Here is a 23,953-nt window from a genome sequence, read left to right on the forward strand (position 1 = left end):
TTGATTCTATGTATTTTAATATATGTCCTCAACTGAGAGGAATTACTCTTGTAATTTCTGTCACGTAAGAGGGCCTCTTCAGGACTGGCCATTCTTCAGTCCCAGTTCAGGGCTGTTTCCTGAAGGCTGCCATGTTAAGCTTCAATGTGTCCTTTTATCTTCTTTTTCCTCCGTTGCATGGATGTCAGGATGTCTTAGACTAGTGTGTGATTCATGCCGTGTGTGTGTGCGTGCATGTGTGTTTGTGTGAGCAGGTGTCTATAGGGGACCATCAGGATCCTGAAAGTACACAACACAGCTATGTACTAGTACACCTCCCTGAGTCTGAGTTTCCCTCAACTTCTCACGCCAGCACCCCAACCTCCCCTCTCCCCCCCCCACCACCAACACCCCCCACCAGCCCTTTGGGCCAGAGTTACATTACAGCCATTTCTCCCTCCTTGGCAGCAGACAAGCCTTGACATATGTCCACAAGGCCTGGCTCTCTCCAGAGAGGAGTTGGCTCGCCATGAAACGCACTCTCAAAGTCTGACATCCATAGGAGGACAGAGAGGGAGAGTAAACCAGTTCCATTATTATTAGTGCTACAGTAGACCGAACAAAAAAAAAGATCTCATAAAGTTTGCGATAAAGGTGGAATTCTTGTATTTTTTTAATGATATGAAAGGAAAGATAGAGTGAAGACAAACGAAGCCAGCGGATAAATGTTTTCCTTTCAACGTCTCTTGGGCTAACCCTTCAGATTTATGAGAGTGCTCCGCAGGGAGTCCTCTGACAGGCGACAGGATACAGTGACCTAAACCCTGAACTCCACCGTTGCAGAGAGAAGAAACAGAGAGAAAAACCAGGGCCTGTTTTAGAGCTCACAGTTGCCATCTTGCATAGAGAAGGCATTGTGTTGGAGCTCTGTGTGCTGCGAAGGAAAGGACATATGGTGACGTCTCGAAACATCTCCTCGGCGTCAAAGACCATGTCACAGGAAACCGGCGTCATTCAAAGGGGTTCAACGTCGGGGTCGTTTATGACGACCGTAAAGTTACGCGGTTCTGGAAGACTTCGAAACAGACGAAAGAAACCGACTCAACCGAGCGGGAGTCAAAGATCTTTCATAATAAAGGTCCTGCATATGTTTTCCATTAATGAGACAGAACACAGGAGAGGCTGTGATTCTGTAGGGCGACCGGACCGTATTCATGAGAGCGGGGGACCTGGGGTCAGAAAATACCAGAGTGACTCTTCAATACCACTACTCATGCAGTCCGGTCATGCTAGGCATAGCAGACCAATGCTACTGGGGCCACATTGTAAGAACAGGTCAAAGCGAAAGGGTTTTGTTTTGGTGTGGTGATAGCAGACAAACGTCAGCCCGTCTGTGCCTCCTTCCATCCATTTAGCATACTAGCAGTGGGCGTAGCGAATGCAAATGGTCGAAAAGAGTGGACATCTTTGTCACACGCTCTATGTTGACACTATTATGCATGAGTAGTGCGCGGGTTTGACCGAACGATGCAGCCTAAGTAGGTTGGGGCTGTGTGTTTGTAACCAAAGCGTTGTCGACACACACCCAACTCAGCTGTATTCACCGGCATTCGCGTCGAGCTCTTTTCATTCCAACTGACAGCGGAATGTTCTGTCAGATGTTGGAATGGTAATATGGAGTCGGGGGATCCAGCGGGGGGTCCGGGGCCGGCGCTGGACCCAGGGAGGGCTTCTCTGAGCCAGGCCTAGGCCGGGCTTGGTGCTGGGGGTGCTGGGGCTGCTCCAGATGGTACCCTCTGATCATTTATTGATGACAGAGAACAGAGAGCTGCTCCCAGCTGCTGCTGCCTTCACACTCACCAGGCCACACACAGTACAGGACACACACACACACACACAGGACACACACACACACACACAGGACACACAGACACACAGTACAGGACACACACACACACACAGGACACACACACACACAGTACAGGACACACACACACACAGGACACACACACACACAGTACAGGACACACACACACACACAGGACACACACACAGTACAGGACACAAACGTACAGAACACACAAACACAGGACACACACACACACAGCACAGGGCACACACACAGTACAGGGCACACATCCACAGGGTACCAAACACACACACACCCAGTACAGGACACACACGGACATACACAAGCTCTTTCTTTTGCACACTCATTTCCCCCTCACTCTCTTCTATTGCCATGTCTAAATCTGCCTCTCCTGCTGACCCCCCCCCCCCCCACCCCCCACCCTTAGTTTCTTTCTCTCTTTCACACCCTCCTCCCTCACTCTCCCCCTCAGTGAGCCTGTGGTGCCGACTGTTGTGTCACTGAGTTTGTCACACAGGAAGGGAAGGCTCCAGATGACTGGCTGGGAGACTGGAGAACGCTTCAGTACACACACACACAGGCACACATCGACACACACACACACACCGACACACAAACACACCGACACACACACCGACACACACACCGACACATAACACACACAAAGGGACACAGACACACACTAATACACACGCACAATCTGCACACACGGATACACACCACACACGCAGACCCCCATAGACACAGCAACAAGCAACACACACACACACACACACAAACAGACCCTTACCCTTGTTTTTCCTGTCTGCTATTCCTCCACAGCTACGTAGGTCAACATTCCTCTACTCCGGCATCTGAAAGACAAAAACATATCTTAGTTAGTTAGAAGTAGCTCCAAATGAATTATTTAACTGTGAGACTCAAATTGGAAAGACAGAAAAGGTTCTTTTCCATCCAGGTTCTGTTGCTAAAGGAGCTCCATAAAACCATGCCCTTCCTGAGAGCATTATAAATAGCCTGAACACAGCCCTTTGAAGTCACACATGGGACACTTATGTGATATACGGCATGCTCTCCACTCCCCCTCAAAGGTGCAATTAATGCTAACATGCATTGTTACACACCACCGGTTCTACGGTCACAACTTCTCCTTTTCCCACGTGAGAGAGAGAGAGAGAGAGGGAGAGAGGAGAGGGAGAAAAAAAGTCTGGTCAGTCAGTCTTCCACTGACCTGGGCAACCTGAAAGATTCCATAAAAAAGACCATTTGCTAACTGTTAAGCTACGGGGTGAGTATGAGGTTGTATGGGTTGCCAGATGTGGTGCTATGTGATATAACCCCTCCTGTGGGACCCTCTCTGGAATGTACAGTCGCCTCCCCACGTACAGTCTAGCTTTTGGCTTTAACCTCTGATGCTACCAAATGTCTCTCTCTTAACACACACACACACCTCTCTGTGAACCTTAGTGACCTCTTGAGGGGATTAAACCCGCAGCAGGGGACGGCCTTTTCAGTCGTCCTCAACCCCTCCGCCCTTCCACCCCTTCACCCCTCCACCCCTCTGACTGCCCCTGCGGATGTCTCCAGTCCTAAAGCCCCTGAACATGAAGCCAAGACGGCTCTCTGGCTGCGTGACGAGCGGACGGATGGACGAGTCTCAATCCTCAGACAGATCAAGGTTAAACTTCCTCAGTGAGTCTCCGTTTACAAAGTTACGACACAATAGTTAGGCCCAGTCCCCAGGCTGGATGAGAATGGTGTATAGTAAGACAATAAATTCAAGCAAAAGGCTACACTTTACATAACATTCACATGAACTTCCATGTAACGACGTAGCAATGCCTGGGAGAAAACACATTACAGGTCACTTAATGATAATACGTTAATCTAGCGGACACATTCATCCATAGTGACATATTGTACAAGCAAGATTTGTACCTGTGACCTCTTGATTTGCAATCAAGAGCTCTAACCACTAATCCATACTATACCCTGTTTAGCCATGTGACCGAGGTAAATCTTGAACAGAGGTGTCAGCCAGTTAACTGTGCTGTTCTTCTCCGTTTACTGCTGTACTGTTAATATCTGTCGGAACCCCAAACAATCATTTGAGTTGTTGTTAGACAACAGTCGTCTGTTCTTCAGAGTGCGTAACCAGAGGGGCTGAAGTAGAAAGGCCATCAGGATCACACATGAAACAGTCCTTCTATTGAGTAGAGAAGCGCTCCTGAGGCGCACTGTTTTGCTGACTGGCATCTTGTGGATCCTGAGCAGATGTTGTAATGTGACAGAGCGAGATTGGCCCCAGGCTTTAATGTCCGGCTGGCTGTAAGTGTCCACGTTAACACCTGGCGGATGCCTGCTAGTTTAAAAGGAAATTTTATAAACGCACCAACTCAATAAGGGCACTTCAAAAACACACTCTCTGGCTCATGTTGAACCTCTCTCCCTCCCTCCACCCCACCCTCTCCCGCACCCCCCCCCCCTTAACCTCCCCTTCTCTCTCTCTCTCTCTCTCTCTCTCTCTCTCTCTCTCTCTCTCTCTCTCTCTCTCTCTCTCTCTCTCTCTCTCTCTCTCTCTCTCTCTCTCTCTCTCTCTCTGTCTGTCTGTCTCTCTCTTTGTCTGTCTCTGTCTCTCTCTCTCTCTCTCTCTCTCTCTCTCTCTCTCAGTCTCACTGTAAGAGAGTTTGGAGCTGAGGTCAAAGTGTCCTGGGGAGAAAAGCTCCAGGTGTTTGGAACCTGTGTGGAGTTAGAAAACAGCGGGGTGCATAATGGTTGTTCATCAAAGACAGACAGACCAGACACATCTAATACTGTTGTTCAGAAGACCCCACATCTACCGGCAGAGCCATCTGGAAGAGACTGAAACATGCTGGAACAAAATAAGCCATCAGAATACTCAAATTCAGTACCAAGTACCAATGAAAATGAGAGGGAGAGAGAAACAAAAAGAAAGACAGAGATAGAGAGAGAGAGGGGGGGGCAGACAGGAGAGAAAGAGAGAAAGGGAGAGAGGGTAGAGGCGCTGGAAGAGGGGCAGATGGCCCTATATGTGCAGATGAATGGGAGGGTCCTCTCTTTCTCTCACACACAGACACACACAGACACACACACAGACACACACAAACACACACACAAAACCCTCTGGAGTGTTTGTGCTAGAGCCCTGACACAAGAAGAGAGGCTCAGTCCTGTAGATTTACACAGCAGGCCGGTGGCTGCTGTACTGACAGACAAACGACACACACAAACACACACGCCTAGGCAGGTGTCCCAGTCAGGATTATGTCTTTTTTTTCCCACTGAAAAACAACACAGCACCATTGATGTGTTTCTCATCAGTTTGTTTCTAATCTGTTGCTCATGTCTTCATCAGACATGGAGGTCTGTTCTGTCGGCACAGTTTTCCAGGTTGGTATAAAAACCTGTTCCCCACCCTTACAGGGCCAGATGTTCTGTTGGAGTTCTGTTAAACAGGCCTACAGCACAGCTGGCAGAGTTTCCCCGTTTAGTCGTTTTCTTAGTTTGATTAACTTTACAACAGCACGCGCGTTGCTCACAGAAACCGCTGGGCTCGGTCTGGCCTTAAAGGTTTACACGTGAATCATGGATAGACTCATTGTGGGTGTTATGGGGTTCAGTGATATTCATGATCAAGTAGCTAAACATTTTACGAGAGGAGTTACAGTTTGGTTGAAGCATTAGATTCAGCTGTGGAGATTTAAGTTCAATAAAACACCCATGAGTTAATGAGACCATAAAAACAGGTAGGGAAATCACTGAACCCCAGGATGTTCCGACTGAGCATAACAGTATGATATCACGACTCCTCAATAAAGAGTTTACCCTTTACGTCTTCTAGGCTTCACGTGCCAATTTACAGAGTTGGGGCACAACAACTATTTTTGAATAAAAATGGTATCCACAGTACACAGTTGTATTTGACTAGTATCAATTTTTTACCCTTTTGAACGTGTCTAAAATCCACAGTCTATTTCCCAATCTGTCAATAGGGAGTGCTGTTTCCCATGAATTGACTTCTATCCTGGAACATGGAGGTAACAGTTGCTTCTCCTTGGGCCTCCAAGATACTGGATGGTTTAGCTCCACCACTAACCACAGTCGGTTTTGATCCTCTGTGTTCACTCTTAATTCTCTGTGAGTGAGTCCATTAACTCAGAGAAAGTCGATTGTTTACACACAGTTTTGACTTCTTAGACCATAGCATCTAAATGCAGTCAAATGTCTGTTTCACTGATGAGGTGATTGTTCTGCTGATGTGTGCTGATAGAACAATGACCCATTCTGAAGTTGTCAGAGCTGCCTCAGAACTAGGAAAGGTCACCCCCTTCTTTGAAAACCAGAACTAACGACAACACTAGCAACACTCATGTTTATGCATCATTTTATTTCCTGGCGTAAACACTTTTTCATCAAGCTCTTTGAAGGACACTGCCTTCAAGGTACAGCTGCCTTCAAGGCACCCGTTTTCCCTTTAATTCAATTCCCACTACGTACCTCCCCCCAAAAAACTCGGGGCTTCACATCCTCATTGTTCAAAGCCCTGTGGAGAGCAGAAGATAAAGTCTATGCTGGAGTTGGTGGGCTACAACAGGGAGTCTGAACACAAATCCTACAAAGAACCTGAGTCTGGCTGGGTTCCTGCGCTCAGCTGTGCTGGGAACAGTATCAAAGGGAAAGCTGCCTGCAAGGCAGATCAGCCTGAAGCCTAAATTGATTTACCCCCCCAAAAAAGAGAGAAAACAATTGATTTTAGTGTAGAAAAAGATGATGTAGCTCTGCCGTACAGAACAAATATCTTGTTCAAACTTGGGCTGTTCTTGAATCATATTTTTAAAGAGCATTAAGGACTTAAGGATTATAAACTCTGCATCCTGATTTTGTATGCTGGACTAAGCTTCTGGCAACAATTCTACAAACTAATTAAACAACTTCAGTCTAACTTCAACACATAATATAGACAGTGTGATTATAAAAATTCCCCCCAATGATTCCTGAGTTTTTTGGTCCAGTAAAGCTTGTGAGAACAGACAGGGTTGTGTTGGTGTAGCCCCGTAGCCCAATGCGAAGGGAGCAAGGTCAGGGAGTCTACTGCTTCCTAGTTATTCTGCTGCAGCTGGTAGTTTTCCTGCTAGCTTATGCTCCAGAGATTCAACCAGACCCTGCTACAAAGCCAAGAGCCAACAGCTAAGATGGATTCACCTGCTCTCTTCCTCGCTAGCCCCCGAACAAAATGGTAGATGAGACCCAGAGAGGGGTCAGAGGTCAACTTTGAAAAACAAGGATAAAGTGTCAAAGGTCGCCTTACCCCACAAGCCTCCAGCAACTCAAATGTTAATAGTGTCTGGGATTGTGCAGCTGGCCAGCTTCCTGGTCACGGCTGGCTATTGTTTACAGTGTCTCTGGGGTCGCCCAGTGGGAGAGGTGAGAGATGACCCTGTTTGGTTTGCTGATGCTGAGGATTCTCTTATGGAGCTCCTGTGCGCTAGCTACCTCCAGGATCCGAGCGACACTGTTTCACATGGAGTGTGTGTCTGTGTGTGTGTATGTGTGTGTTGGTGTGTGTGTGTGGGTGTGTGTGTGTGTGTGAGTGTGTATGTAATACGTGCCCATGTCCCTTATTTTACCTCCGTCGAGACAGAGGACCATTCCAGAATCTTGCCGCCACTCAGGCAATGAAGTAAGAGCAGGAGGAGAAAACCTTTGCTTGACATTTGTCTGTGTGCCCTATTTGTGTCACACAGAAACTGCCTGGAAATTTGGTTATGAACATAAAAAATATATAAATTAAATTCCACCGAACAACAAAAGAAATACAACAGCAATAGACTGGCAAAAGGACAATTGTGAAACTTTTAAGATTGCTTTTTAGAGGGTATTGAGAATACATTTCAAATTCACAGTAGCACTCTTGAAACACAATTTGATTTACAAAGCTCTAGGCTTGATAGGCTCAACTAATGACATAAAAATGTAGATTAGAGATTTCACTCACACACAAAAACATCTCTCATTTCAGAGACAGCTGTATACTGCGATATTTTCACTGTAAAATCAAACTGATTTCTGACTATTGTGAGGGGACATTAGCATAACAAGAAAAAGTCCAAAATGAGGCAGTTACCAGTTCAAATCATAAATTGCTGTGCGAACGTTCCTCAGACGGTGTGATAATTTGCATCAGTATTCATGACGGTTAAGGTCGGGTTAGAATGTGACACAACTTGGTTTTTTACAATCAGATTTGGTTCCATTGATCACACATAAGCAGACACACAGAGACCAACACATATGCAGTACAAGCACTCATAAAATCATAGAACTACACACAGAAGCACACTCACATAGCACAACAAACACATTGAAGCACCTAGCACAAGACAGACACCCAACCCTTCCCTTTACTTGGTTACAATCCTAACCACAACAATTCACCTAACAAACCTATGACTGTCCATGCCATACTTTACAGTAATCATGGCTTTTCTCTGCTGTTCTGCATGAGAATAGCATGAACTTTCGAGTTTACATCATTGCAATTAACGGGAGGTTATGTATGCTAGACGGCATGGCTCCAGGCCTGTGACTACAGGTCCGCCCATGACGTTCTCCGTGTGTTCCCTGCCAGGCGCTAATCTAAACCACTCTGTGGCCGGGGGAACACACCAGAACGTTCCACCACTCTGCTGTGATTGAATGTAGATACAGAGTGGTTCTCGGCTAAAGAGAGTAACAGTTACTGTAAACAACAACAGGTTGACCTGCATGCCAGCTTGACTGGCCACGTGCTTTTATAAGTCGTTCTACGAGTACATGCCTGCTTGACGGCTTGCTGGATCTCTTGACTGCCTGCTTGCCATTTTGGCTGGGTGGTTGAGAGGAGACAGGAAGGACTGTGGGCCCCTTTGGGCAGCCCTTAGTGGATCTCCCAGGGGTTTTGAGGGACTTGGTCATCATGCACCATCATCAATCAGGCTTGACTGTCTCTGAGACTCTCTGCACTCCTCAGGGAGCATACGCACGGGTCATCAATTGTCACTTACCTGACAAGACAAGAGACACATTCTAAACACGGACGTGGCGAGGAATTCGGGGATACTCCGAGGGTGTACATCTACCAGGGTGCATTGTGGGGATTCCTCACGTTAACAAGCTGAGTGCTGGTGGCTGATAAGGAATAATGGGATGAGGGAGAGAAAACAAAGGTAAGACAGCAGGGAGAGCTGAGGTTGATAACCAGGCTATAATGAGCCTCTCAATGTCACAAGGTTAATATTGTTCTGCTGTGACATTTCGCATGCTACAGATTTAGCAAGGGGGTTAAGCTGGAGAATAGGAAAGAGGTCTGATCTGGGCTCCTGTTGCCTTTTCTGGCTAATATTTCTAAATTAAACATAAATAAAAGATGTAACCCAAAACAGAACCTTCATCTCAATCAAAAAGGGAGAGAGAAGAAAATATACATTAGCCATTCTGGCCGAGTAGCTCCATGATCCTGTTTCGCCCCACAAATGTAATTAAGTGTGAGCCTTTAAGGATAAAGTAAGCTTGTTAATAAGTTCTGGAAGTAATGAAAAAAGCACATTTTATTGCTTTAGAAATTATATTGAATCTAATAACCAACACCAATCACATGGACTTCTGTCATTTCGGCACACATTTGCCGATTCAGAAATCTAATAATTTCAGTGTTTTTTCACCTGAGGAGTAAAGAGTACCTAAAGGCTGTGGACTCTGGCCAGACTGACTTCCTGCTCAGATCACTAGCTAGATCCAAGAGATCCTCATGTAATTCATTGCTTCATTAACCAGATTGATTGCCTGAGACTAATTGATGTCTTTCGAAATGTTAGTGAAAAAAAAAATCTTTGGGATCTTGAAGAGAACCACTGATTAGTCAGGAAAGTGCAGTGGTCTCATTCCTGGGAATCAATGACATTGGTTTTAACTGGGGACTGACTGGAAATGGTTTTCTAAACGGACTGACAGATTCTAACTACAGACAGACAGGTTCAAACTCTACAGATAGGTTTTTGGCTTGCGTTCAACCGCATTTCAACCTCAGGTCCATGTCTTGCCTAGCACAGTTTCAAAACGAATTTCATGAAGTGTGTATTGGTCTTCAGAACCAGTTCACCAAATGACTCTCAAATCTCTATCACCAATACAGACACTTCCATCTCTGTCCTTCATCATCAGCCCTGACCCCCGGCCCCCTGCCACTAGAAAACCCCTGTCTCATCTACACCTCCTTTGAAACTTTACCTCTTCAAATAGAAAAGAGAACAAGCTCTGTGTATCTGGCAATCTTTCCCCCTGTCCCGGTGTAGAGAGTGAAGTATCCCACAGTGCTAGAGTCCATGGATCATGGTAATTGCTAGCACTACCTCCTGGCTAGAGATATGAGCTCATTATTTTTTGGACTCCAAATCGGTCCCCCTCTCCCCTGCTCTCCTCCTCTCCCTCCTCCTCCCCCCCTTTCTCTCTCTGCCTCTCCTTTTTCTCTCTCACTCTCCGTCCGGACCATTTAGAAAAAGTTCCCCCACAACAGAAATCCCAACGCATCCTAGTAAACAGGTCGTATTTCTGAGCTGGCGGGATGCTTGTTGAAGGGAGTTCTTGTTAAGGGAAGTGAGTGAGTACCAGATACCAGCTCTGCCCGGTGACTGAGTCAGTTGTATTGTTTAATAAGAATAGGTTGCCTGTGGGGTAGAGGAGATCAATATCTGTGGTGAAAATGCGATTGACATACAGAATGAATCATGATGTTGGGAAGACTACAGGACCCAGACACCTGTTATGTTGTTACCGATACAAAGATTAGAGACAAACAAGCTTTATATCTCAGCGATGACTACATCTCCAAACAATGAAGGAGGAAGAGGTGGGGATGTTGCTCACGTGTTTGTCAGGACAAGGTTAACATGTGCAACCTAAGCGAATATATTGTTTACTACAACATAAATGAGGTCAAAATGTTTCATTTAAGAGTATTTCAAAAAATCACCAATCCTCTTGACACCTGTAGTACAACACCGGGAGAGATGGAACCCCATTCTGCATGCATTCCACCCCATCATCATTTACCATTAGACCAAGAGGAAATACTGACAGTCCTGTGGTGGAGAAATGTTAACAGCTGACAGAGCTGAGCATTTACTCGAGAGTTGCTCGTCGAACCCAGCCTGGGCACCGGGGGTGGGCATGGATGGAGATGGGCACAGCTGGGTTTGCTTGCTGCCCACATTCTCGCATCAACTATTCCCTCGGGGGCTTGAGCCACATGCAGACTGGCATGACTAGCAAAGCTGGCATGATAGGTTAAGCCACCAGCCAATACAGCCAGTGGGCATGGAAGGGATGGGCAAGTAGGGTGTGGAAAAGATATCCAAATACATTACAGGAAAATATAGTGTGTGTTTGCAAGGGAACAACTCTGCTTCTATTCTGGCTTGCTGTGATGAGGCCATGTGAGAACTGAGTGAACTGGGGTGTGGGTTTGATTATACACGGCCTCAGAGGAGTTTATGGTTCCCTCTTCCTCTCTCTCCCTCCCCTCCCTCCCTCCCTCCCTCCATCCCCCTCTCTCTCTCCCTCTATATGTCTTTCTCTCTGTCTCTCTAAGAGGACACGTTCCCACACCCTTGGGCCAGACATTTGGGGCTAGTAACAGCTAGATTCATATAACAATATCCATCCCTCTACCCATCCACCCATCCATACATCCATCCATCCATCTAACCCTCTAAGAATCCATTCATCCATCTATCAATCTATCAATCCATTCTTCCATAAATCCATCCATCCATCTGTCTATCCATTGATTTATTCACACATTTATCTACCCATCCTTCTAACAATTTTCCTATCAATCCATCTTCCTCTGTCTTCTCTCCAGGCCAGACTGCTGTTTCCCAGAGCCCAGCTGTCCTGCACACCCACAGACGGGGGCCTTGGCTCAGGGTGTCTTTCATGTGCGAGGCAGGAAACTGACTGTTGGAAAAAAGGAGGGAACGAGTGTGTCTGTGAAACAGATAGAGGGTGTACAGTAGAGAGAACGAGAGACAACAGACAGCAGAGGGGAGAGAGAGAGGAAGAAAGGGTGAGTGTTTGTATGCGAATATGCATGTGTGTGTCTCTCAATCTCAGCCACCAAACCCCTCCAAACGTCTCAACACGGAGACTCAAACGCCAAACCCTCTTTTTACCTCCACGTCCTACCACAGACTGTTGCGTCATCTGACAGGACTGCCATTCCACTATCCTGTCCACAACAATAACGACTCCCTGCCTTTATTTACAGTATCTGCGCTGCTATTAATTACAGGGATCTGGGACTGAGCTGGGTTTTGAAATGGAACCAGGTAATTACAGTGCTGCTGTGGTCATCATGCCATTCCTCAGGCGTCCCACTCTGTCTGTGTCCAGGGAATCACGAGGAGCTTTAAAACTCTTAATCACTTCACACCTTGGCAGTCACACAGATAATTTACTCAAATCCCGGTACGGTGTACCACCTCACGGTCTCAGGAGGACTGACGCCGCGAAATATGCCACGAGTTCCTGCAATGTGAACACGGAAAGGCTGGTGGCTGTGTTAGCACATGCTCCGCTATCGGGGATAGAGTTTGTGTGGTTATTGCAGATGTCGAAAACCATCTGTTCAAATGGTGGAGAGAGGTGGAGGTAGAGAGGGGATGGGTGGAATGATTGTCAGTCAGACAAACATATCTATGTTATCTCTGTTCCCTCCCTCTCGTCCATCTGTCCCCCCGTCTCTCTACCCCTTCGTCCCCTGTGATCTCTCATCCACGTCGTGGAACAATATGATTGTGTGGAAATAAAGGCGAGCTCTGGAGGACCCAGGACAGGACAGGAGCCGTTTCCCAGGTTTGCAGCTGCGAGGATGAGAGCATGGGAAAAGAGAGGGAGGAGAAGAGAGGGAGGGGGGGGAAGAACAGAGGGAGGCGACGAAGAGAGGATTCAAACGGAGAGAGAGGGGGGGGAAAAAAGTGTGGGAAACTGGATGTAGTAGCCTGGGTAGGTGCCACAAAAGTTGGACATGAAACTCGGTTTCCCATGATTCTCGCGTCCAGAAAGTCGGTGCAAGAAGCCTGGAAGGCGACGAATGAAAGTAAATCAATTTGATTATAAATGAGGGGTTCCAATAAAGTTTGATTATAATTGAAGGGCTTCAAGCAGACTGGCGCAGGGAGAGACCATATGAGAGGAGAGCTCGGGCTATAGTGTGTCTCTGCTCCTCTGCCTCTGGGGTTGCAACAAGACACCCGCAGTGTGTGTGGAGCGGTGGGAAAATCCTGCCAACTCATATCCTACTCCGCCACAAAAACGAAACCCTAACAACGATTTGCGTCTCTCATTTGCCTGTGAATGCCCGCAAGGTTCCCTTCCTTTCCTGTGTTCTCCCCACCTCCCAGACACCCTCCCTCATGCAGCAGCCTCGAAATCACGACCAGAAGGGGAACCGTCTGAGGGAGAGAGATGCCCCTGAGGAAGGCGTCCTCTGAGCGAGCTGGAGGAGGCTGAGTTTTTGGGAGAGCTGTATCTTCAGCGAGGAGGTGGCAGTCGGGGGGGGGGTGGTCACATGATGCGGCAGCCAGCAAATGGGTAGGCAGGATTTGAGGTTCACCGGAAAGTTTACTGGGTCAGCAGTGCACAGCTGGCGGAGGCAGCCAGCACGGAGGTTTGGGCTCGCTCGAGCGGGGAGTACCAGTCACTGTAAGCTGCTCCAGCCAGACAGACTGCATGTGTCTGCTCGCTTCGCTGTATATCTGTCTGCGTGGGAGAGGGAGAGAGGGAGGAGGAGGGTAGAGAGAAGGAGGACAGACCGAGAGACGGCCAAAGGGTGAAAGAGAACAGACATCTAGTGCCGAAAGCAGAGGCAGCTGAGGTGAAGAGTTGGAGAGAGGCGAGCCGAAATGAGCCAGAGAGGAAAAGGATGAGGAGTCAAAAGAGAGGGAGGAAAATCTGAGAATAGGTGGTACAGCTAGCGTGCGAGAGAAAAAGACGCAGAAAGCAGACATAGGAAGATAGGAAGAGTAAGATAGTGAGGGGGTGTATGAAATAGGAAATTGAGATAAATTGAGGGAGGGAGATGTGAGCGGAACTGATGGGCTGTCCATTGATAACCAGCAAGCTCTCACATTTCAGACCTGTAGCTGTTTAAAGCATGCACCCCAATATATCTTATTCTCCCAGTGTGTGTATGTGTCTGTATTTCCCTCGTGATTTTAAGGATTGGCTCCACTGTAATTTCCGTATAATTTGGTCATGCTGTTTCAAAAGCCATTCGTTCTTTAGTATCATTTTGGCCAAACAGTGCACATTTAGTTTACATATTCTCCATTTTCTCTCTCCATCAGATATCATTCAATTCAATCACAGACAATATTGGACTCCCGGTCTTTCAACACAATGCCAGTGTGATTTCCATCTAAGCAATATGGAACCTCAATTCACTTGCAAATATGTCCATATAAGACTGCATTATGCTTCCGTTGTATACTCGAAACATTTCTAATATAGAGAAGATGTTTACAGTGCTGGCCGGCCCAACCTGCAGTAATGTGATTTCTGTTTTGTATCATTGGAGGGGTCCCCACCATCCCCCCACCCCCTTGCCTCCGGAAGAACGTTCTGCTTTAACAGTCTCTTATTGTGAGACGGGTAGTATCTGGGATAGCATCACAACCCATGCAGTACACACCGAATAACAGTGATTTCATTATGTCTGGTCATTATTTCCTGGCAGTGCGTGTGTGATAGTGTGTGTGTCTAACTGTTCATATACAGGCCAGAAGTCCCCTCACGAATAGAAAAAACTAAGAAGAATGTTACTTGTGGGGACATTTTCGTGGTCCTTATAAGTTTGAGTGCTGTTTCTAGGGGGTTTTATGGTTACAATTTGTGTTAAGGTTAGAATTACATCCGCTGTTGGGGTTAGGGAAAAAAGCATTGTAATGGAACTGTGTTGGTCATGCAAGTGTGTGTGTGTGTGTGTGTGTGTGTGTAGGTACGTGTGTGTGTAAATATATAGAGCAATGCATTCGTTGTAAGGTAAATGCTGTGTATGATTCTTCATGTTAAATACTGGAGGTGTTAGACTTCACCACATCACAAGACACAGAGCTCTCAATAGAAAATCTGACAGCAAATACAACCTAACCCACATGGATGCTTGAAGGGGAAAAATCTTTATTTGGGAAGCACATTTTTAGATACAGATGTTTTGCTAAAGACCCTCAGTGTCTTTCATCAATGTCACCTTTTGACCTTCCCTACATACTGTAGTGAAGTATTTATGTTGATGCAGCATTGGAGGTCAGCCATTTTTAAATGAGCAAAAGGACAAGATGGCTAGCACATGGATTGTAAATAGAACGCTTCAGCCTTATAGACGGTACCAAACCAAGCAAACACCCACAGACAAACACACCCTCCTTAATCATTGGGAACCCTCCATCAGGAGATAGACTGATATATTTAGCTCCACTTGTAGGGCAGAGGAAGCTTAAGAAGTGTTTAGACAGTATGCTTGAGTCCAGACAGAACTGGTTTCTTCTTGCAACCTTCAGTGACCCTCAGAGTTTCCTCAGAGCTGGACACAAAAACATGACCTCCCAGTTGGTTAACAGTGAGAACCAACTGACTTCCACCACTGTCTTCTGTCGCACCCTTTTACTATCTGTCTCATACATGGCCTTTAAAGGATGTAGTCTTACTCTCACGTTCAACAATTCTCCATTAAACAAACAGGTCTGGATGAAGACGTGGTGGTCTCAGTGCAGCGTAGACCTGTCAAACCACCTTTGCTACATGTGAACCATGTGATCTCTGGAGACTGAAGTTGGGTGGGGGTGGTTCAAATGTTGCTTCCTTCCCGAGCTGACCACCCTCTTGATCTTAGGGAATGGGCGGGAGGAGAGAGAGAAAGAGGGGGAGGGGAGAAGGAGAGTCAGGGGGAGAGAGAGAGAGAGAGAGAGAGAGAGAGAGAGAGAGAGAGAGAGAGAGAGAGAGAGAGAGAGAGAGAGAGAGACGGGGGGGAAAAAACCTTGAGGGAGATGCGTAAAGCATTCTGTGGCTCTTCTCTACACTGAGACTCCAGAGCTTTCGTTGTATTGCATCAGCCTCCACAGAGGGGAGAAGCTCATTTAGACTGTTTACATCAACACAGTCCGTTCTGTTGTGAAGCTCAGTCAAGACACCCTTCTTCTGAAGCCTACCTGGAAAATAGACCACTAGTTTGGCCCCGGAGGGTTGGTGGCAAAGGTCAACTTGTGGTGATGGACGCCAAACTATTAAAAATAATAATAAATAAAGCCCATAGATGTCGATATAACCCCACCTGCTAACAGAGCTACACTGGGGTTCATGTTTTGCAACACCAGACATGGTAGAGCTTTCAAAGAGCCACACCATGATGATGTATCAGTGTTTAATGATGCTATCTCATGCCACATTACAGACTGCTCTGAGGCTAATGCAATTATGACACGTAATTACCTGCAACACAGCAGCTCCACGGAAGAAAACTAACTAATTTAGTGCAAAGCGACAGGTGAGTCTCAGCTTACCCTGTGCCGTAACCTTGTAACCGGGGTAAACAATTAAACAATTAGCTGTTAGACGGGTACTAAGGCAAAGTGCTTGTGATTATGACATGACTTGTACCGGCAGGTTAGAATTATGCTAGGTTAGCGTAGCAGTTGTGGCAGTAGGGTAAAAGCTGTTGGTGGTTTGAACCACCCCTTTATTGGGGAGTAGCCTTGCCAAAATGCCCCCACCAGAACCCAATGATTCATTCTGGTCTACAGTTAGATATTTCAGATATATTGATTATTCTTTTTGGTCGGCTTCTGGCCTGCTGGTACATACTTCTGGTTTGCTGCCTGCTAGACATTTCTGGTGTATTGCCTGATACCTTTGGGGTATTGGTAGATACTTCTGGTATATTGTAGCTACTTCAGCCTTAGAGGAGACAGGAGTTCAGAGTGTGTCTGTGAGCCTGAATGTGTGCCGCTCTTTCACAGTACCACCACATCGAAAAATAACAAGTTTCCCTTCAGCCGAGAAACATCAAAACCTCTTGCTGTTGAGCGGAGGTGATTCAAGCAGCTGTAAATGTTTCATCATCCTCCACCTTCCTGAATAAATAAGAAATGAAAAAAGAACCCTCCATTCACAGACTCCTATAGATGTGTCTATACCACAGACACACTCTTCCCCTCTCTTCTCTCCTCCCCCTGTCAGGCTCTGTTCGGGTGAAATCTCACCACTTTTCATCGCTTCCGGAAAACGAGAGGTGTGTAAGCATGCAGGAGCTACAGTGTAACTCACCAAAGCATCGAAGACGACAAGGGCCTATCCTTTCTGTACTGTGAACCTCCTTCCAACAACATCCACTTACACAGGATGAAGTTCTACTCCACTTATACTACTGTTCTGGGTTAGCATTAGCTACAGCATATACTATAAGGCTCCTGGTCACAAAACAGTACTGTATCCTGTAGGTTCAGTATCCTGTCCGGTCTCAGTGACACTTCAACTTGTGACCTTAGTTCTAGTGATACCCCATGCTCTCAGTAACTTGAGCCATCAGTCATTTCTGTTCACAGCCTCCAACCCAAGGTGTGTTAAGGTACGTGGCATCAAACACAACACAATTTACAAGGCATGCAGGCAAGGCGTCCTCAGTTGGATGGATCTCTCAGAACCCCTCTGTTTCAGGCTGCATCCTAACTGTATCAATGCAAACTACGAAGAGAAAAACCTTGAATGCGTTCAAATCAGTCGGCGAGTCTTGTCTTGTCTTGCCCAGTAGAGGTTCCTCCGTCTCCACGTGACACTGTAATCTCCCTCTCCAGGACTCAGGTGCAGAGCGGCAGTTAGGCGTCTGGTCTCCAGACTAGCCCGGGCAGGTCCCTCGACCACGGATATCACTTCCTGCACACTTCCTGTGAGCTGATGACTGTTGCTCGGCTCTGAGGGGGCCACTGTGGAGAGACAGGAAGTGTGTTCTGTTACAGGGCCTGAGGCCTGTGTGACCACTGAGCCCCACTGCTAAAAAGAGTCCGACCTGCAAGCCACAGATAGCGATATCCAATGTAGAGTCGTCACAGACTGTGCAAAGACACTGGAGCTGGTTACCATGCCCCTTATTCAGCACATCCCATAAATGTATGACTTTTATTTCAATGGTCTTTATAACTGACGCTTCCCCTTTCAAGGTTGTTATGTTTGTTACGTTATACTGTATATCTCCTGAGGTACACATTCAAAGTAAACAGTGTTTACATTATGCTTTTGGGTATACACACATATAACCCTTTCATGCACACGTCTTTCAGAAAACTCAAAGACGTACTCTAAATGTATCCAAAGAGATGAAAAGAATGGGAGCACTTCTTCTAATGCATCGTATGTCCGTGTGCATTCGAGCTCTCGTGTTTACTTTGGAAATGTACATTTCAACTCACTGTAGTCCTGTAGAAAATAAAGTACCTTTGTGTTGAGCTCAGCATCCCTAAATATCACATAGGACAGAAGGGAAGCTGAACACCGGCACTAAACCAAGCATGTGTTTTAATGAGACATCCAACACTCACACTGAGAGCACAAGCCAGAGCCCTCTTGCACAGCAACAACAAAAAAAACCCACACGCGACAAAAATGAATTATTCGTTTTTTCTACCCAGACGCGCGAACACAAACATGCAGCTGTATCAAAGCATCGATGCAGGACATGCTCGTGTCTCAGCAGCGTCGGGGACATCCCCAGCCCGTGGTGGAGGACAGGATGGAAGCCCTGGATCCCACTCCCTGACGGCCATATAGTGTCGCATTAATAATTGCTCCCATGTTTATTTATTGTGATCACACAGCATGTATGCTCTTTTAAATCTGCCGGATATATAGTGTACAGTTACACAAACATCATTGGCTCGTAGACCAGCCACCACACAGAGCTGGGGGTGGGATTAAGGCGTTTTTTTGGCTAGCAGGGGAAACGAGTAGCATGTGTCCCCATGACTGCCCGAGGCAAGATTTGAACACAGGTCTCTTGTCGAGCTCCACCTTGGACTTGAGCTCGGCCAGCTCAGACAAAGTCCCTCAAAAGAGTGAGATTAAAGCATCCTCACTTTGTACACACATTTCTAGGCCTGAATCGGAATAAAAAACCAACAGATGACAGTAGTGGATACACACCCAGCTAAAGAAGGGAGACCTTTTATTAAGTCACTGCACACAAATACTGTCGTTGAACCCACATTGAGCACAATCCAAGACTATGACACCCCAGACTGAGAGAAAAGAATGTGTTCTGGGTCTGGCTTCGTTCCATCTCTGGTGGTTCACTTACTGGATAAACAAAACAACGACAGATAATACTGCGGAGGCTGATGAGACTTAACTCCATATCACACAGGGTCTCTTGTTCAACTAATGAAACACACCATACGGAAATGTCCGGAAAGATCCCAGATATAGTGTCAAGGCATCATTCTTATAGACAGTAGAAATTCTATGCAGCTACTGTGTCAGCTAGCTCTGTATAGACAGAGGAGAGTTCCAGTGGTCTATGGTCTATAGTGTACTTGAACACGTGCTTCCAGCCTCAGGATGATATACAAACAAGGCCTTCGTAGTCAGGAAACAATCAGCAGTCTCTGACCAGGCTTTGTTCAGAGAGAGAGAGAGAGAGAGAGAGAGAGAGAGAGAGAGAGAGAGAGAGAGAGAGAGAGAGAGAGAGAGAGAGCGATAACCCAAACATCAACCTTAGACAACAAGGACACCCTTGTGCTCTGATGACGACAATCAAGCTCACAACTTCTGACCAGGGTTTTCTCATCATGAGAATGCTGTTTCAAAACAATCTCAGGCACTAAACTCAGCCACCTCAAAAAACCTCAGAGCACCAGCCATGGGCCAACAGATATCAAACATCACCCATGTGAAGGACTAAATAACAAAGACGGACAATTTCACTTTGAACTAATTCAAGCAGGGTGTTCCCATTGCAGTTGCGAACCACCTTCAGCGCCCGCAAAGAGAAGCAGAGCAAAAGAAGAAGAGAGAAGGTCAACAGGAAGTGAAGCGGTGGCTGAGCTCATCTCTCGTCCCTGGCTGGAGCAGACAGGCAGGGACAGGGCTACGTGCGTGCAGTCTGACACTATCTGTTCATAAATCCTTGTCAGCACCTAGCCCTTATCCCCCCCCCCATCCCCACTCCCCTTCCAAGGAGTCGAGGAACCCAGTGACCTGACTGACAGGGTATACCTCTGCACACACACACACTCATGCAGGCTTACACAGACAGATACACACACACAAAAAACCTTCCCAGACGCCAGCCCTCCCACTACCTCCACCCTCCTCCTCCCTCGCCCTCCCTCTCCCTCCCCCAGGCTAGCCCTGGCTGGCAGGCGTCGTTGACAAGTGCTTCCTCTCTCAGAGGTAAACACCTGGGTAATGAGAGTGGCTAGCAAAACAAAACCCCAGGAGGAGGATGCAGGTACACAGCCCTGCCCACCAGAGGGAGGGCTGGGTCCAGACTGCAAGACAGGTCCTCAGTCACCCCCCCACCCCCCACCCCCTCCCTCCCCCCACAGGGAGAAACCTCTGTGCTGGATGCATGTGGGCAGGCATGCATTTGGGCAAGACTCATGCTCACACACTCTGTGACCAAGGAGAAGGGTCTTTGTGTGTGTGTGTGTGTGCCTTTTCAACGCATGCTGTGCATGTGTCTATGTCTCCCTGTGATATAAAGAGCTGACACTGAAGAATGTGACCAATTCCAATTTTAATTGCCAGTAAAAAAACTCAATATTCATTGGGCTGGGTTTGAATGAATGAGGATGTGGGCTTAACAATAAAAGCATATTTTCTTATCACCACTGACTAGGGCTTTAACATGACGAAAGCTCTTTGAAGTCAGATTAGTAATGTCAAATAGATCTGTTTTTAATACAGACAAAAGAATAGAACAGAAAAGTGAAATTATTCAGAAGCGCCACAGGTAATATTTTCTTTAGTTCGTTCTCTGTCCAATATAAAAAAGAGTCACATGTGTAGTATTGGAATGAGAACAGTCAATTTGAATCAGTAGTTTTTTGATTTGTACAACAAAAGAATTTATAACCCCACCGCTGAGAAACAATGGACTGGTATTGGCAGGGGTTCTCCGTGTTTCAGTGTGGAGTCCTTAAACACGTTTAGCCCTCCCTAGATTTACACTAACTACCTTCATACATGACCTTCCTGTATGCTGACTATACTCCTTACATGCATCCCAATGTGCCAGCTCCACACAACTGGTGACCAGCCCTGCTCACAACACACACCACCGCAGCCCTGTGACTTTATATGATAAACGAACCTATCAGAGGACAGCCAGAGCTGGAACGAGGGCCTGTCGAATTACTATCCCACAGTGGAGAGTTCCGAGATTCAGAAGAAACAGCTGTTGTGGTGTTGGGACCTTCATTCCTGCTCTCAATAAGAATGGGGTTAAGGACAGGAGGACTCACCCTAACACCTCTCATCTGCGCTTGCTTCCGTGGCACGGACACCCAGATCTGAAATGAAATATTGTGACATGTTAAGACATTTCCGAGCAGTATTACTGTGGCATGATGTGACAACTGAATCAAACTCCGGGGTGAACCCAGGACACAGCACAGCAGTGTTAGCAGGGCTGCAGTTTTAATTCAGTTCTAATTACATTCTTCATTTGAGACCGTCCCCTAATCTACCATTGTTTTCCGTTTATTTCCTCTGATTTTTTTAGAAGATTGTATGCAACCTCTGATTGAACTGAACGCCACCCTGCTGGTGTGGGAAACTGACGTTGAAAACTTCTCCACTGGGAGAGTTGGAAACCACAGATGAAGATAACTCAGTTGAAGATAACTCAGTTAGCGCAGTTCACTGTGAGCTCACTTTAATCGGCTCACTTGAAATAAGCTTGGTTCAATTTAGCGCCGTTGAACGAAGCTCGGTACCGCTACATTCAAGAACCGAGAAGAACCCAGGTTCCCAGAGAGACGCTGGGCTCCAAGCAGCTGCTCGTCACCAGTTAGAGGCGTTTTGAGAAGATGCTGAACCACAAATTCGCATGGGTTCCAAGTGGACCTCTGCCAGTGGGAAGGACAGCCCCCCCCCCGTCCCAGCCCCGAGTCGCTCTCCGTCTAGAGACGCAGAGAGAGCAACAAACAACCACATCTGCATAGCGCCTTCCCCTCCGCATTCATCTGCAGGCTTCAGAAGGCATGGGAGAGATTAAGTGGGAGAGGAATTACGAGGGTTCTTCGCAGTTACAGTGACAATAAAAAACAAAGATTTTTTTTCTTCTGTCGTCTCAGAAGTTCACCCAGGGGCCTTATTGTGGCGAAGGGGGTTACGTGGTCGTTTCCTCCTCCCTGCGGTGTGGGCGGTGAGCACGCCACCGCATCACTGCTCCATGGCTCGGAGATTGGTGGGTGTGTGTTCTCTTCCACGCCGACGTGAATTGCAGCGTTTAAAAGTGGGTCTAATTAGTGGTGTGAACTGTGAAGGCTGGGAGAACAGCAGGACTGGATCAGCCAGAGGGCAATTAAAAGCAAAATAAAGAATGCCAAATTGTTGAAAATGGTTTTGAAACCGTATTCAAACCCACAATGCATGAGGATGATTCTTCTATGCAGGGTGAAGTTGTTCAAAATAAGAAAATACAGGCCTTCACAGTGCTAGGGAACCCTGAATTTGATGCAAAGCAGCCAGACGTCACATCATCGAGATGTAGAAGTTTATACATACACTAACACTATGCTAAGTATGGTGGCCTTGTTGTCTAACAAGCAGTGGAGCTGATGACATGCATTATAACCTATGTGCTGGAACAGCTGACTCTTCAGTATGGACATGCAGTAGATGTTCTGGAGTCTTGGTGCAGTCGGTGAAGAATGGCGTCTAATCTAATTTAAGAGGGTTGAAAACCATGTCCTCTAATTTTAACCATGCCCTCTCTCTCTCTCTCTCTCTCTGTGTCTCTCTTCCTCTCCCTCTCTTTCTTCTCTCACTTTAGAACATGACTGAAGGGATTTTCCAGGCTGCTGTGTTCTCATCCTACTGTGAGAGTCTGCTGAGTCTGAACATGATGTCACCACTTTGGAATGCTGTGGTGGGGGGTCTGTCTTGATTTGATTGACAGGCTTTGAACTAGACTGTACAACAAGGGATGTGTGTTGATATGATTGACTGACTGACTGACTGACTGGTCACTGAGCTAGTTTTAAATAGTTGGTCCCCCAAGTGTATTTGTTTAATGTAAAAGATGAGAAAACACTTACAAAGTTTAGAGGCCAACGATACCATGTCTGCTGGTTGGCAATCAACACATTTAAATGGACTTACTGCGACTTAAACTAGCTAGCTGAGTTCATCTGGTTCAAAAACTCACTGGCACACAGCCCAAAACAAACTCAAGCCTCAGTAAGGCTGTCTTGTGAATATCCTACTGTTAAATATTAAATTCCGTACCGTGTTACATTAGAGTAGTTACATCTACATCTCTCAGATTGCGGTGCCTGCTGAAGGCTCGTTAAAGCAGCCCCTGAACTGCACTCAGACTATAACAAGGCCTCTACAGCTGCTGAGGTCATGGAAACTGTCTGGCTGGGTGATACAGGCTGTATTAGCTGGGACATGCCTCCAACTGCAAGAGGAATGCTAGGTCCTTCTGTGCACACACACTAATACACACACACACACACACATACACATAGAAACCAAAGCTACACACATACACACACACACAGAAACCAGAGCAGTACAGAGTGACCTTCCCAGGACGAGTCCAGAGACTGGTAAGACTTATGAATAGGTCCTTATACATGCTTATACATCATCATAAATACTTCATACTGCACAAGACTCGATGAGGGTCTTGCCTTCTGGTCCGAAAAACTGCAGAATAGAGCAGAGAAGAAAAACAAGCCTGAATGATCTACGCACCGGTCAAACGTAACCTTTTGCTGGTAGAAAGCACTACATGACACCTGGAAGGAATTATAAACCATGATTCTC

The 23,953-nt window shown here is 46.6% G+C and overlaps 1 long non-coding RNA gene across 5 annotated transcripts in view; it reads right to left on the bottom strand.

Moving 5' to 3' along the window:
• The window catches only part of LOC124462750, an 83,325-nt gene that overhangs the window by 13,505 nt on the left and 45,867 nt on the right, over nucleotides 1-23,953 (bottom strand). For all 5 annotated transcript variants that reach the window (XR_006955481.1, XR_006955483.1, XR_006955484.1 and 2 more), the window contains 3 exons: nucleotides 21,418-21,465; nucleotides 17,661-17,883; nucleotides 2,640-2,703 (listed from right to left, as the gene is read on the bottom strand). This is a non-coding gene — a long non-coding RNA (uncharacterized LOC124462750). The remainder of the gene's footprint in view (nucleotides 1-2,639; nucleotides 2,704-17,660; nucleotides 17,884-21,417; nucleotides 21,466-23,953) is intronic.

Source organism: Hypomesus transpacificus, unplaced genomic scaffold, assembly GCF_021917145.1.
Source record: "Hypomesus transpacificus isolate Combined female unplaced genomic scaffold, fHypTra1 scaffold_243, whole genome shotgun sequence".
NCBI classification, from domain to species: Eukaryota; Metazoa; Chordata; class Actinopteri; order Osmeriformes; family Osmeridae; genus Hypomesus; species Hypomesus transpacificus.